The 12,036-nt window shown below is 31.4% G+C and overlaps 1 protein-coding gene across 2 annotated transcripts in view; it reads right to left on the bottom strand.

Moving 5' to 3' along the window:
* LOC121123751 (calcitonin gene-related peptide type 1 receptor) overlaps positions 1–10,440 on the bottom strand; it is a 115,902-nt gene extending 105,462 nt beyond the window's left edge. For both annotated transcript variants that reach the window (XM_040718886.2, XM_040718893.2), the window contains exon 1: positions 10,159–10,440. The gene's annotated coding sequence lies outside the window, so the exon portion shown is untranslated. The remainder of the gene's footprint in view (positions 1–10,158) is intronic.
* Between the last annotated feature and the right edge of the window lie 1,596 nt (positions 10,441–12,036).

Below are 12,036 nucleotides of genomic sequence, written 5' to 3'. Positions count from 1 at the left end.
ACAATATCTTGTCATTTTTTTAACCCTTTCAATGTCATGATATACTTTTACCGCCGGATGCAAATCACAAAGTTAGGTCCTTCTTCTTTGGCCTTGACGAGCAACAACCTTTTCTAAATACCTTTTCAGATCAAAAACCTGTTTATTTGTACATCCGGGTTTCCAATCTTGTAAATACTTAGGTTCAGAGTTGTATAAATATGTCATAGAAAGCGGGAGTGGCTTTTTTGTAGTTGGCAATCTGAACAGGTTTTATAATTTCTAAAGCTGTAATCTTGAAGATATAACATTTAAATATTAAGTAATAACTAATGTTTGCTTGAGAGTAGCAATGTGGATTTTCTTATAAGCTATAGGTAAAAGTTTCTGTGGTTCTAGTGATCAACATTATAGTAATTCCTTGTTATTTTCTTTGTTACTAGATACGGTGTGGATTTGTGTTCAATTCCAGCTCTAACGGCTGCTTGCAGCTGATTTGATAAAATGTCAAGACATCTAAGCTATTCTCCTCCCAAACATTCTTCAAATAGTCTGGATTACCAATTGTATTTTCGGTTTCTTTTATTTTACATACTGGCTGGACATATTGGCGTTAGTATTTGAACAGTGGATGTATGTCCTAGCCTATGATACATCATCCTTCTACATAGGCGATGTTTTTATTTGTGTACAACACACATAACGTAAATTGAAAGAAAATTGAGGGATAGAGGGAGACGATAATCTGTAACTTTAGAAAAAAAACTAGTGTGCGCGGAGATAATTTTCTGACAAGATAGGTCTAAAAAAGGTGCATTTTTAAGTACATTTTTCTTTTGATAGAATATTTCATACATGACCGTGAAAGATAACTTGAGGTCAGAAGAGCTATTTGATCAAATCATGTAACAAAAGAGTCTTAAAAAAGAGAAACTATTTTTGCATTTAGACAAGAAATAATAAGCTAACCCATTTTGGTAAAGAATCAGTTTGTATAAATTTCAATTTGCAATTTTACATATACACCTTTTGTGCAAATCCTATATACGAGGGTCGCTAAAAAATTCAGTACCATGTCAGAGAGATAGCAATACTGGCGCATATCGACGATATGTTTAGTTAGTAGCATATTTTGGAAGAACACACACCAACTTTTTGCCAGATTGTTCTATTTCTTTCTTTTTGGTATTCGTTTGAATCGAGGAATCGGTCGGAAAGATTATAGCAATTGTCTTTTAGATTAGCTAGATATAATCATTATCGACTATCCGAAAAAGGGGAATAAAACCTCTCCTGAGGGTTTTCTTTCCTTTTAGAGGAAGGACGGGCCTAATTCACAAAACAAATTAATTAGTGGACTGTAATTCTAATTTCATTAAAGACGACCACACGCCACCTTCAAAGAAATACAACGACTAGTAATATATATATATATATACAGGAACTCAACTCGCTCGTGTACATAATAAGAAAAAAACGGCAACAATATTCAGAGGAGACATACAAAAAAAATGAATATAAATGATACAGGGAAACACCAATATAACGAATCAATTGTTACGACTTCACTATACAAAGGGTAAACATATTACAGGTACATATTATTCATCGTTATTGGATCGTTTGAACAATCGAGCTGAAAGAAAAACGCACAAGATTGCACCACAATAAAGCCATTTTCCATCACACCTCAACAATTGTGTCGCAAATTAAAGGAAATAGGGTTCAACTGGAGATGCCCACAGCCCCAACAATCCCACACACCTTCACTCTTCTGTCATACATCACCACATCAAGGGTTTTATCTATTGTTTCTGGAGTAGTAACCTCAACAGAGCGTCAAGAAAGTTCAGGGTCACTTGTGTCTATAAATTTTGAAACCACTTATAAACTGCTCTAATCGCAAGTATAATGTTTATCATGCTTCTTTTTAGTCTCCTAAGACGATTTGCCCTTCATAAAGTAATGTTTAATCAACACAAAAAAAATTTGTTGTCTATTTTTGAAAATCACTCCACTTCCTCGATTCTAACGAAAGCCAAACAGAAAGAAAATGACCAATCAGCCTGAAATTTGGTGTGTGTTCTTCAAAGAGATACTACTAACCAAACATAACCTAAATATGCACCAGCAGTGTCATCTCTCAGACTTTTCAAATGCCCCTCCAACAAGTAAAAAGTTTATCCTGCAGGACGGATAATTATTTTCCAAGCTTTGATATTATTATTACTTTTGAATCGAAAGCATAAATATTAATATGAGGCTTATAAACACAAAAGCAAGATTTGACTCCGGATTACATTTGTATTCTTTGATTGTATTATTGTTAATTTCTAATAACAAATTATTTTCATTATTCTTTTGAATTGTACTTAAGAATTTAAACATTCATCATCATTAATTTTTTGAGATCAGCTAGATATTTTTGAAATTTTTTTACTAAAAATTTAATTTTTTCCTGATAAGGTTAGAATTTTTGAAATCTTTTTAGACAAATTAATTTTTTGTGAGTGGTTGTGGATTTTTGAATTATTTACTGAAAAAAATTAATTTTTTGAGAATAGTTCTGGATACTTCACATATTTTCATTCGATTGATTAATAAATGACTATGCTAAAAATATTAAAATTTGCAGAAATAAAATTCCCAAATGATCTGTAAAGTCCTCTATACACCATACAACCATATTTTTCATGGTTAAATTTTTAAGTAAGTATTGAATAAATTATTTGAATAATAATTTTCGATTTATTTCCTCAATAATCTGCATTATAGTATAGCACTATTGCGATATAAATTATATGGATGGAGTTGTTTTTTTTGATGAAAAGGGAAATTTACAAGCGGAGGGTTAAAAATGTTTGCAGTCCCCATCTAATAGATAGACTCCCAATTATTGGCTATCTGTTTTTTGTTTGCAAATCAATGGCTGGTTCTCGCATGACGTCATCCTTGTTAAATTAGGTCATGTTGGAGGCATAAATAGCAAAATTTTATAACAATAAAAGCCCACGTTTCTGTTTAAATAAGGGAAAGGGGAGTTATTGCTGTATATTTGGATGTAATGATAGAACTGACAAACAAAAGGACTTATTCAGCCTTTACCATCTATCATAAACATATGTTTCTTTATAAATATACCTCATACCCTAGCATGAATACAAAAAAAACATAAAAAAAAACAAGTATTAACATCATTATAGATTCATATTTACAATGTATGGACAATAAATAAACTATTACACACGTACATTTGCAAGGACCAGATGCTTTTTGGGTCCAATTATCCTACTTTTCTTGTCCTTAATCGATCCATAACAAGGGATTTTCAGTACCTAAGAATTATTTTATTTAAACCAAAAATATATAAGGATGTTTAAATTTTCACAAAATAAAGTTTTTAATGATTTTTTTTTGTGAGAAACTTGTTAATTGTATTATTACTATATATGTAAATAAGTCATATTTAATAAGTTCTGAGCTCATTTTCATTATGAATTTTATCGTAAATCGTTCTAAAGATTTCTACGTCTTGGATTGTACTTAATTTATCCAGTCCTCTGATGGTTAGGCCTTACAAGGACTGCGGAAAGCTCAATAATATTTCGCTTCATGTCATCTCTATCCTTTATTATTTTGTATCCATCAACCTAAAAGAGTTGACGAATGGGGGGAAAAATACGCTAAAGGGCTTGTTCTTTTTGTAGCTTCAAAGAATAATATTGAAACTTTTGTGTTAACAAGGGGACTGGACTTTGCAATTATTAATTATATAGTCATTTTCACCAGCTAATTACTACCCTATCAGCAAATATTTATTGTAATTAATAATTTGATTGTTTTTTTTAAAGTTTGATTTTTAGAATATTAGTTAGAATTCTACCACAGAGCAATAAATAACCATAATGTACAAGTTGTTAGGTACAAGTGACAACTTTTACAATTAAACTGTACATGTTGCAATTTGTTCGTCTTAAAACACATTATTCAATTACAACAATGTTTATTCTAATTATTAATTGATACCCTAATTTATTTTGATACATTAAAATTACTTGGTTTTAATTGATGTATGAGTAATATAACTGTGGTCATTTGAACTGTATAATGCACCACGGAATTCTTATATTTTAATAATAGTTAAAAATGACACCATTAATATGTCGATCATCCATGGAATCTTCCATCTTTGCATTACTCCTCATCCCAAGTACTGTAAGTCCTTCATTTAAAATTATTCATCGCATTCTTTGGTTGCTACTTGTACAATTTGCTTATTCAAGTTACAACTTGTACTAAACCGCAACTTGTACAGAACATATATATATATATGATAAATTTTTTGTTGGGGGCTTCATATACTTTTTGGGGCTTAAGTAGCCCCCTCCTCCCAAAAATGTCTAGTTACAGTCAACAAACTCAAGTTTTTTAAATTTTAAATATATGTATCATTTTTCATTGAAAAAATAGGATCAACTATCAATAAATCCAAATAGCAAAAGAGGAAACGACATTTGAACATTTAGTTAATAATTAATCAATTTAAAAAAATTATAGTATACAATTGTTACATATTATTCCAATACTCAAATCATAGTTAAGGATCTATTTTTCAAATCCACTAACTCTTTCTAATTTAATTATTATCTGGGAAATAGCCATGATATCTTTTATATTTACGGATAAGATTATTTCCGATTTTCGGATGTATTGTTAGAATAATTTATGATTAGGTAATGAAGTGTTTTTCAACACGCAACAGAGAAATTACAATTATCATTTAGGAGGAAAAAAAGGGTTTTGTTTTCGTATTAGTTAATTCCACCGATAATTTATTGGCAGGAATGGGATTATGTAAGAATTTGAGGAGAAGGAGGGAGCATGATATATGGTATTACTAAATTAAGACCCTTTTTATATCAATTGCCTATTATATAATTGAGGGGGGTAAAAACTGAATTAATTACTTCTATAAAGAGGAGAATCTTCTCCATTTTAAATAGCTTTTGTGGAAGGAAAATATTGTTATTATATTTCACTTCATATATTTTTTATTATGCATTTTTAAATAGATTTCACCCAAAGATAAATGATAGTTCTTATTTTAGAGGGAGATGTTAACACCCTCAAGACCTATTAAATAATGAACAGAAAAAAATCAACTATTTTATTATCCTTTTCTCATCCACTGTTAATCCCTCATTTTTTGGTTGAAATTTGTATAATGGCTTAGACAAGTTGAATCTTGTACAGACATCGTAACTTGTACACAAATTATGTATTTAAAATTGCATTACAAAATTTCAACTTCATTGGTTTTTTTATTTGTTATGCGTATAAAATTAAGCAAATATTGTAATTTAAGACCCTTTCACAATTTTTTTTTAATATTTTGTTGCATACTTCAAAAAGGAACAAAATATGTATGAATGCATCCATCAGATGAGTGATTTACGAACTACAATCCAAAACGCAATGGTCTTTTAGTCAACTTTTGATCATAATAATCATGAAAATGGGCTCAGAACAGGATTGAGTTGTATATCTTCAATTTCATTTTTTATTTTACAATAATAAATTATTTGACATAACAGATTTTATTAAAATTGGATGAAAAAAATAATGTAAATTTTCCGTCGAATGTCCATATATATGCTGTGTTCGTATTGTCATTTGTTACAAGCTACATCATGTATTAGCAGTGGTGTTGTTAGCCCCTTTTTTTAGAGGGGGGGGGCTGAGCCCCTCTTAGATTTTTATAATATCTTATATTTATTTGAAGGTATGTTTTCACATACGGAATCCAAAATAGTCGAACAGATTAGTTTCAAATTTAGCAAGTAAACGTATAAAATAACCATGCTCCTATGATATTTTTGGTCTTCTATGCCATTAAAAGCCTGTTTTTGACCGAAATAAATAAAACCTTCTTTTCCTTTTCTATTTCTATATCGCTCTCCTATTCTCTGTCTCTTCTACCTCTGTCTCTTTCTACATTCCTCTCTCTGTCTCCTTTCTTCTACCTTCATTCTTTGGTTCTATTCGCCCTTATTCATCTCTGTAATATGGGCTCCCTCTGCTAGTATATTGAAATAAAATAACCCTATTTATATTAGTAATTACTTAACGGTGTTGATAATTTTTTTAATGATGAAAGCTAGCAACGTCCCAGTGGTTAAGGAAATTTTACAAGTTGCAGCCAAAAAAAAAAAAAAAAAAAGAAAAGGAATTTATAGAATGAGAGTCCCCCTCCTGTAGTGACTGAAACCTTTGTCACCTGGAGTATTGAATTTCTTAAATCCGTTGTTGAGTATGAACCCTACTCAGATCTTTAGTCAGTTGCTGTCTGGTAGTAGAAATAAAGAAGCTTTGATTCCAATACTATTCCAAATGATTTTCACCTCCCTTTCACTACATTTATCAAGTTAAGGTTTTGATGTCTGTATTATTTATGTGTTCTGTAACTGTAGTTGTAAGAATTTTTATGATATATTTTTAATTTTCTGATCAATAAAAATTCCTTGTGGGGATCAACAATATTATAATAATGATTACATTTATAACTTTTCAAATATGAGTTACTAAGTGATAAGCATTTGTGGCACATTATTTAATAACAGGGTCCATTGTTCCATGACTTCTAAATATCTTATTGCATAGTAAAATCATCAAATATCAAGATGAATGAATTGCATCAATTCGGAGTTGTTGGTAATTAAAAAAGGCTTTATGATTAGTACAAATCGTTACATGTAAAAAAATCGCCGCTTGCACATAGCATATGTATGTCAACTATATAAACCCAATTGTGTATGGGGCTTATGAAGTACAGTGCGCACGAGCCAAACTGTTACGCTCCAAAAAGTATAGTAATTTGAGAATCCAGATGTTTATACAAAAAACTTTTATTGTAATTTCACGCAAGAATAGAGTATTTGCCCCTTTCCAAATGAGCAAAAAGAGGATTGAAGTCCTGGATTGATACAAATTATGCTGAGATCTCCGATGGCAACAGGATGGTACTCCTAGCTACATAAGCAAAGAATTCTAACAGTGGCTACCTGAGAATCTCTAGGATTCTTGGCCAGCACCCATATGTCTTCCATCCGCACCAGATTGTTCACCATTGGAAAAATGAATATGGAGCATTGTGGAGGGGAAGGTTTTTACTAATTCCTAGAGGAATGTGGGCCACATCTAAGCTGCAATGTATACGGAGTAGACCAAGATAACAGAATACTATGTTGTCAATGTCTACATTTGCATTCAGACCTTGTGTAGAATTATGCTTGATGCTGGAGGATCACATTTTGAATAAAAAATAAAGTTAATAGTTTGATTAATAAATTTAATAAAGTATTAAAGTTATTAGATCTATTTTTCACAAATTATATGTTTTTCAAGGCTTCTACGGTAAACGGCAATTTTGCTCGCACACATAGTATACGTGACGTTTGTGAATTTGTTTCCCCCTATCCAAGGATCCCAAAATCCTGTATTTAATTACCTTATAATTTAAGCTTCTTTTATCAATAAATAATCGATAATAAATGCTCTCCAACAAAGTACCTAAATATTTTTTGTGATGGAACTTGACTACAAAACAATCTCATACGTTTCTTTTTTCTTTTTTATTCCTTTACGTCATAAATATTTGTATATACTGTACGTTTAACGCATGAAAGAAGCAAATAAGAATTATGAAAAAACCCAAAAAATTCAAAATAATAACACAATGGAACATTTAGATGGGGATTTGTACAAAGGAATTGAAGACAATAATCGAATTTATGTATGAGTGCAGAATCCAAAAACTGATTTAAGTTTTTCTCTCAGTCATTTGAAATATTTGGGATTATAGTAACTCGGGATTATTAGCGTTCAGAGTCCTTTTTTACCCATAAAACAATTCCCAAATTAATAGTAGTTTTGGAATTGTTTTAAAGGTTTTCAAACTTATATAAAAGTGGTTTTATTGATTTTGTATATTGTTCTGAACTAAATATTAAATATCATAGTTTATATTATAAAAAAATATTCAATATTTTTAATTTAAAAACAGTTCTATTTAAAAAAAAAAAATTATATCTAAGGATTTTTGTTCCATTTTGTAGTGAGCCCAAATTTTTACGGGGTATACTTGCAAATACAGGGTGGACATGGTAAATCCAAAATAACTTGAACGGGTAATTATGATACTTTTATATGAGCTAGAAAAATTATTTTATGTTTATTTAAAAACCACATTAAATGTAAAATGATTATTTATAATGTAAGCCTTCGTTCTTAATCACCATTTCTACACGGCACTTGAATGCCTTGCATGCCCTTGATACCTTTTGCAGGGCCCTTGCTATCTTTTGTAGGTTTAGGTCCTTCATTGTATTGACGATGGAAGCCTTCAAGGCAACAATTGAGGCATTATTATTGTTGTAGGCGATCCTGTCCACCCCTTCCCATACGTAAAAACCACATTGATTGAGGTCTGTGCTGTTGGCAGGCCAGTAGAATAGAAGCCAAAAATCTGGCAAAAAAAAAAACCTCTTAGACAAACTTGACTGTATGAACAGGAGCTGAATCTTGCTAGAATGTATATGGCTTCCCATCAGTTACCTCATTTATTCACTGGATAACCACATCCTTGGGAACGTCCCTGTATACCTCATTGGTCACCTTTTGGCCCTTTTGGAAGAACTGTGGGGGGCATAACTTATCCTTCCGTGCTGGTGACCGCCAGGACCATACTGAAGCCGTATTCTTTGTTTCTATGAATGGTTGGACCTCATCAGGGTCCAAATAGATCCATCTATCGTTTCTATGGTAATTGTTGGCGTTAATGCAGAAGATTTTATCGTCCGAAAAAAAATGCACGTAACAACCTTTGCACTTCATTTGGGTAATAAAAATTTTAACTTTGCTGATACTTCTGCCTGATTCTGCATTGTTAGCATATGCATTGAGGCTGTGAACCTTGGTAAGTAACCCAAGTCAATCGTGATGACATTTTTTATAGTCATTTTGCTCATGTTACGGGCCTTGGCCAGCTTAGCAATTGGCGTGTCTAGATGAGTGTCAATTGATAGTTTCAAGTACTCTATTACCCTTTTAGTCCAGATTTTGTCAGATCTTGTTGAATGAGCTGCTCTCTCAGTCTTTCCTTCCTCATCAAAAGCCTTAATCACGTCATAAACTGTTGATTTTGGATATTTGATGAAGGAAATTATCTCCTGAGCAGAGTGTCCAGCGCGGTGAGCTTTGATGATAGAAGTTCTCCATACTTTTTCCAAGCTTGAATGACAAGATAGTCAAAAAACCTTGTTATTAAATTCGATAACTAGCACATTTAGCTTACCGGAAGTATTAAATTTTTTATCATGTAATCTATACCTGTCTCATAATTAGCCGTTAAAGTTATTCCGGATATACTTTGTCCACCCTATAGTTAAAATAATATTTTTTCCTTGATTTCAATGCCCATTTTATGCCGTCGTGTTTATAAAAGGAAGATCAGGACAATTGAAGGAATATACTTTTAATTTGATCATCTAGATCAAGAGATGTTCGAATTTGGATGCCAAATTTCACGAGGGCGACTGGAGGAGAATTCATCCGAAATAAAAACTACCGGACCCCATAAGGGAGTAGATTTTACTCCTTCCTTGGGAATGAGATACTAGGATCGAAACAATAAAGGGATCCATTCACGATGAATAAATAATTTTAATATTTCAAAGGGAAATGAAAAGTACGAATATATGGTTAGGACTAGTTTGAAATGTGTTATTTCTTCTTTAAATTTATAAAAAAAACTTTTAAAAAAAAAAAAAAAACACCTTTAATTATCACAATATTTACTATATACTAATGGGAGGTCGTTGTTTCCTATGATCCCAAAATTTATAAAAATGTTTTCCGGGATCTTGTATTAACACAGTTTCCGGGGAAGTGAGAAATCCCCAGACATTAATGAAAACATTCTATGTCTTGATTTTTTTCTAAATTTTAATTTCGTGAATACGAAAAATTTCCTGAAATTTTTTTAGGCCCTGGAGCAAACTTCGACCTTTTATCAAAATTATAATTATCCCTATTTGTAATTCTTTGGTCATATTTTTGAGCACCAAAATATTACAAAAAAAAACTCTTAGGCTTTTTAATTAATAGCTTTTTATATCTTACCTTTAAAGTACAGTTATTTTTGCTTCTTATCCTTTTCCTGAAAGCGCTTATGTATTCGAAAAGGCGTGGAACTCACTGAAATAGAGACTCTTAATCATCTTCCTATCTATCCTTTTCTCAATAACACTTGAAATACCAAATATATGTAAGTAGAGTCAAATCACAATTTATAATAATACACAGAGAGACTTTTTAAAAAGGTACTCCAGAGTTCTACTATATGAGTGACGACGGTTGCTTTTTGCTTACTGATGAGTCTTGACTGCTTTTACTATTGCTACTACTATTTATTTATTATCATAAAAACAACAACTTCTACTATGTAGTTTTTGCGTGCGCTTAACAAAGAAAAAGAAAAAAGAGCGGGAAATATGCTCCCGAATAATTATGTGTGTATGCCTTTTATCAAAGGAACGATGCCTTTTTCCCCTTAAAAAAATATGCAGGAATTTGTGACACACAAAATGTAAGTATTTATCTACAAAGGTGCATTGTTCCTTCTCACAAATGAGCATCATTAATGCTCATTAATTAAGGCCAATTAGTATGTTTGTTTCAATTAGATAATGAGGATATTATGAATAATTTTTGTCGAATTTGTTCATAATAATCTTTAATATAGACAGTATCCCAACTATAAGGGGATTAGTGGCCACCATACCCCTCAACTAAAATATCAACATAGTTAAAATGTATTGTTTTTTTTTGTAAAAAATGCATAAGTGACTACATTCTAAGCTTTTGATTAACAGTCGCTTATTTTTAAATGTACCAACACGGATTTTTTGCTAGTGCTATGTCAATCCTTATTTTGAACTGAAAACTGCAGTCCCGGCCAGTTAAACTCTGCATATTAATCGTAAAACTAATAAATTTCGGTTATTGATCACCTCCCTCAACTTGATTTTTTCTTTCTATTCAGTTCTAGTATTGACAGTCCCGAGGACCAATAGGATTTGTACTAAGGCTCGGCTGGACGAAATAAATAAGAAGGGATAAAGCACTACCTACAACTACCAAGAGGTGTACATAAAGATAGCATATCTATTATATCCTTAAAAAATATACATTGATTTACATGCAGCAAGAATATTTTTTAAGTATTTGTGTCCTTAACTATTAATCAGTGATAATTAGAACTATGGGATAATTAACATCTTAATAATAATTAACAGTTGGCAAAAGGAAAAATAGAGAAGTCTAGCTTCCATATGTTTTTGTTTTTTTAAATGTTTCCTTTCCCTTTTTATCAGTCGAGATTGCGAGAGGATAAAAAAGCTCATCATGATATTCCTCATCATTATACAATGTAAATATCTCTCCACCCTTTTCTTTTAAAATAGAATGGAAAAATACAGACAATAAGTTGGTAGATTGTCAATTTATTTGAAATCTAAGTGACAAGGTGACAATGCGAAGAGCTTGTGATCAATATATTTCCAAAAAAAAAATTAGCTACATTTTTTGTCCATTAAGAGTATTGTTAGTGTCATGAATATTGCTTTGTACTTAATTACGCAAACTCTATGATTACGCCGTCAATTGAATTAACAAGATGAATCCGGGAAAAGGAAAGGGAAAATTGTATACGTGACGAAAAAAATGATGTTATCTGTGATGTAATAAAAAACATCTGCCAGGGAAACAATATTTCACGTAGTCAAGGAAATCTCTTCAAGTTGACAAGTGTGTTTCGACATTTTGTTTTTTTGTCATATTTGGTACGATTCTTCAACTATGGACGAGACTTGTTCACAGATAGCTATCTGCATGGAGCTCTTTCGTGTTCCACCTTATCAAATTTTTAAGAATTAACCATTAAGGCCAAGAGCAGTAAAGAAATTGGTAACGGACAAAAACTTCAATGCTTACGGGATA

The sequence above is a fragment of the Lepeophtheirus salmonis genome, chromosome 1 (assembly GCF_016086655.4).
Source record: "Lepeophtheirus salmonis chromosome 1, UVic_Lsal_1.4, whole genome shotgun sequence".
Taxonomy (NCBI): Eukaryota; Metazoa; Arthropoda; class Copepoda; order Siphonostomatoida; family Caligidae; genus Lepeophtheirus; species Lepeophtheirus salmonis.
Note: the sequence above shows the minus strand (reverse complement) of the source record. Positions and strands in the feature narration are given on the sequence as shown.